Source organism: Hyperolius riggenbachi, chromosome 9, assembly GCF_040937935.1.
Source record: "Hyperolius riggenbachi isolate aHypRig1 chromosome 9, aHypRig1.pri, whole genome shotgun sequence".
Taxonomy (NCBI): Eukaryota; Metazoa; Chordata; class Amphibia; order Anura; family Hyperoliidae; genus Hyperolius; species Hyperolius riggenbachi.
In genome coordinates this window covers 200,038,716-200,043,701 of record NC_090654.1, presented here as the reverse complement: position 1 = coordinate 200,043,701, position 4,986 = coordinate 200,038,716, and the positions used below count along the sequence as shown (strand labels likewise).

Genomic DNA, 4,986 nt, shown 5'->3' with positions numbered 1-4,986 from the left:
GCATTGATATTTTAGAGTTGTTGTAGTAGCGGCTGCAGTGTGGGGTTCCCTGCACACTGCAGATCCGGTTTCTGATTCTGATTCCGATTTATGGTTCCGATTTTCCCTGGAACTATTGTGAGATACTATAAGTGGTGTAATGCATCAATCTTTCAGGGATTCACACTCAGCGGCTGGATTTGCACCCATTCCTAGTAGCTTTTACTCTCATATACCTGTAAGACCGGTGAGGGCATTTCTTTTTTTTTTTTGGTGGTTGTTTTTTTTTTTTTTTTTTTTATTTGTTTATTTATTTATTTATTTTTATTTTATTCTATTCTACTATAATATTTTTCCTCAGGTGATTTTTCTTCTTTTTGTTGTTGTTGTTGTTGTTGCTGTTGTGTTATGTCTATATAAGTGGATTCAGACTATGATGTGAAGATGCGCCCAGGGACACAGGAGCACGGCTGTGAAGTCATGTTGATGGAAGTCCGGGCAAGATAATACGCTGAGTCTGAAAATAAATAAATAAATAAATAAAAGATAAGCAATACATCTGCAGTGTGTCTACTTCCTGCTTTCATGGACTCAGACATAGGATTAACATCCTGTGTTTTCAAATTAGCTGCTCAGCCGAAGCAGCGAGCTGACACAGCTGGGACATCAAACTACAGTTTTGATTATTCACAGGGAATTAGACAGGCTAAACTCTCTAAATACATACAGGGTGTGTTTATCTCTGTTTTCCTTCCGTCCTGTGCCAGAGTTCAGGTCCACTTTAAAGGGTATCTGAACTGACATGGGACATGGTGCCTAATTCATAAACCCCCAGTAAAATTTTCAGGCGCACGCCACACACCACAGGCAGGCCCGGATTTACCTTACAGGAGCCTATAGGCACAGATCTCCTGTAACCTTAGACTTTGCCCTCCATGTACCCAGAAACCTCCACCAAATCACTCCGCAAGAGTGCTGGTTGACCCTGCTGTCACTTCTCCCTCACTTCCCTTTCCCGTCACAGGTATACAGGTTCCCCTTAGTATTAGGCAGCCAGAAGAACCCTCAATATTAACCACTTCAGCCTTTAGTGTTTTTTCACTTTATGCACCCGAGCAATTTTCACCTCCCATTCATTCACCAATAACTTTATCACTAATTATCACAATGAAATAAACTATATCTTGTTTTTTCCGCCACCAATCAGGCTTTCTTTGGGTGGTACATTTTGCTAAGAAATATTTAATTCTAAATGCATTTTAATGGGAATATTAAGAAAAAAATGGAAAAAAAAATCATTATTTGTCAGTTTTCGGCCATTATAGCTTTAAAATAATACATGCTACCATAATTAGAACTCACGTATTTTGTTTGCCCATTTGTCCTGGTTATTGCACCATTTGAATTGTGTCCCTATCGCATTGTATGGCGCCAGTGTTTTGTTTGGAGGTAGGGGTGCATTTTTTCAGTTTTGCGTCCATCACTATTTACCAGCTTATAATTTAAAAAATATTAGTATTATAACCTCTTGACATGCATATTAAAAAGTACAGACCCTTAGAATCTACTCACAGCTATGCCGTGTACCGATTTGTGATCTCCATAAACCCGATGGACATCACCGAAGTGAATGCAACACTTGGTAACCATATCTTACATGAACCGATGAGAGCTGCACAGATCTTCCAATTGGTATGTGATGCTGCGATAAGAACCCTTTGCTTGATTGAACAGTACCAGACCGAGGCTCAGATAAATGTAATTCTGAAGTTAACCCATTTACCTGAACTACCTGGATATCGCCTAAGCCTGAGTGACTATCCTTTAGACTACAGGTCACAGAGACTTTTTATGATGGAGGGAACTGTAACTGCCATGTCTACAGTGACAAAATACACTCAGGGAGCAAGATTTCTCTGTTCAGAAACAAGGTGCCCTTTCTCTCAAGATTTTCAGTATATCCGAGTGCATGTCCCTGGAGCTACAGAGCTGGCCACTGTAGGGCAAGTCTTTGTGAGTGATTTGTGCACTTCACCTTTAAAGGAAGATGTCAAATACAGAGTTCTTGGTGGTAAATAAGCGGTTGAATTAATGGATGCAAAGTCACTGCGTGTTCTGCAGGGACCGTGTGTAACCCAACAGAACTGCCGCTTCCAGACATATGCTGTGTTTGTCAGAGGTTCTTTAAAAATAACTCAGGCATTTCAAGACGTTCACTCGAAGACCTTGACTTCCCCGTGGATGTTCACAGGAATACTTGCAAATATTTTTGCTTCCCAAGTTGTCCCGGTGGGGACCTACAACACTCTCAAACTCTGCTTACTGCTCAGTCTGGTGAAAACATGTAATGAGGACAAAGACATAGGAAACAACCTCGACCTCCTGGTTGTGACAAGTGATGCACTGATTGTAGAGAGACTGTTGAGTTACAGTGTTTGCCTTCTGCCACGCGGAGTCTGGCACACGCCATTCAATGACATATTTGCCACCGTGACAAAGGAGGAACACGGCACAGGAACTGCCATCATCCATGCTGGCAGCGCTCTGATGGCCAAAGGAGGAGTCTGTTTTACTGGAGATATAAATTCACATAAAAAGGACAAACTTGACCACTTAATGTCGGCCCTGGAGAGCAGAAACACTGCTGTGTTCATACCTGGGAAGAAGTATGGAGAAGATGTGAATCAACAGATATTTATTTCCCTCCAGTGCAATTTCTGGGCATATGCAACCTCCTTGTCTAAGAAGAGTAATCCCAGAGAAAACATGTTTATTGGTCAGGCGGACTTAAGTATGGTACCAGCCAACCTTGTGGATGCCTTTGGAATTCTTGTTCACTGCAACGAGTCATCTCATCGCCACCCAGTGGTGCCGCTCATTCATCACAGTCTGACAGGAGCAGTGAGACCCGGATCACACCTTTGTCCTGCATCTGAGCAGTTCACAACACAAGACTTTGAAGAGCTTATTTCCTATGCAAAGAATTTAAATGTGGCGTTTAGCTCTAAAGCAGAAACAGTTCTACATGGTTATTATTTGGCCAGCAGAAGAGTGAGAACTGACATGAGTGGATCTAAAATATCAACATCAGCACTGCGACACCTATCTTCAATGGCAGAAGCACATGCGAAGCTAAGTTTAAGGAGAGAAGTGACAGAAGAAGATGCATTGGTTGCCATTTTATTGTTTGAAGACTCTCTTACACTAAAACATGGCAGCTCTGTGTTTTCAGTGTCCCAGAATCCTTTGTTTCCAGCGGAGCTGGTTGATGAGAGCAGTTTACATCAGAGGGACACTTATCTGAGAAAATGTCACCAACAGCTCTTACAGTTCATTAGCACATACGGACCTGGCTTTGTCTCTGAAGATAGATTTACGGAAGCATAAAGATGCTTAATGCTTGGTACTCATGAAGCAATTTTCTGATAGATTTACTGTCAGATCACTTATTTCGAACATGTCCAATCTGATTTCCGATCAATTTTCCAATCAATTTTCCGGTCACTTCTATGGAAAATAGATACACACCTGTGACTGATGTCACCTGCAGGGGATCAGAAGCTGATCCCTCGAGCAACATCGCTGGGCCAACACTGTATAGACATGAAGTCAACTGTATAGGTGACAATGTGTTCTATTACTATGCGATGGAAGGGGGATAGAGGGCCGACGAAGCAGAATATCATGATGTCACGTGGGGGCCGGGCAAGCGGTGGCACAAAGGAGTGGGCCATCACTCGGCCAAGTTGATCAACTTGGCAGATGGCTTGCAAGACAGCGGTTAGGGGTCAGGGGGCTACTGTACACACGCTGTCTTTAATGGCTGCCTTAGCTGACTTTAATCAAGAATGTATACATAGCTTTAGATCAGTTTTTGAATTTTTTAGGTTTCCTATTAGTTTTTGCTATGAAAAAAACGTTTTGTAGTAAACATTTAATTTTCCATTTCAGGCCCCTATAAGGCATCAGCAATCCTCATTTTTGTATAGACACAGTGGAAATCAGGCTAATTTCTGGCCTTTTTGGAGGTCTAGGATAAACACTCACTGTCACCTTCTCCACTTTGTTACCGTATATACTCACATATAAGCCGACCCGCATATAAGCCAAACTATCCACTTTTCCCTCAAAAAACAGGAAAAAATTGTAGGCTCGCATATAAGCCCCCTCCCCAGTATGAGGTACCTCCCCAGTGTGCAAAAGTGAAAACAGGAGAGTAAGGACCAGTGGAAAATAAGCAAAAGGTGTAATATATACCTACATATAGATGAACCACCACTGAATAACTATCAACCAGAGTGTCAAACAGAAATCCTACAAAGTGTGACCAAACAAATCCACCATCCAAAGTTTAAAAATGGAGCATGATTCAAGTTGTAAGTGACAAGGATGTAGAAAGAGACACCCGTGCAACAGAGTCAGTAATGAATAACAGAGGCATTGATTATATACTGTACACCCATGCTGCAGAAAACAAAGTACCATGAGTGAGATGCTCCCAACCTGTAGAGGATTGATATCCGCCAGGCCACCGCATTTGTCAGGAGTTGCTGTTGGTCTGCCATAACTTTTACCTACGCGTTGATGCCAGCCATGTTTCTGAAGATGATTAGTGCACAGTGGGACAGGAGCTCCTCCCCTTTCAGCCACTGTGCGTCCCGCTTTCCCTGCATGTGGGTGGCCAGAATGTATTACAGAGTGGGCATCGAGTGCTGTCAGCTAAGTGTCTGGAGTGCCAGAGCCTGCAGAATTGCCTGTGTAATGATCAGGGATTTCCTCTTTTGTCTAGTACTTGCTGCCTAAAAGATGCGACTTGATGGCACCATCCATATGAGACACAGCAAGTACAGTACTAGACGGAAGAGGAGATCCCTGATCATTATAAAGGCAATTCTGCAGGCTCTGGCACTCCAAACACGTGGCTGACAGCACTGGATGCCCGCTCCGTAATACATTCTGACCACCCACATGCAGGGGGACGCGTGAGTGGCTGAAAGTGGAGGAGTT

At 42.8% G+C, this 4,986-nt stretch overlaps 1 pseudogene; it reads left to right on the top strand.

Moving 5' to 3' along the window:
* Nucleotides 1-1,545: 1,545 nt before the first annotated feature.
* LOC137533589 (minichromosome maintenance domain-containing protein 2 pseudogene) lies at nt 1,546-3,366 on the top strand (annotated as a pseudogene).
* The last annotated feature ends 1,620 nt before the right edge of the window (nt 3,367-4,986 follow it).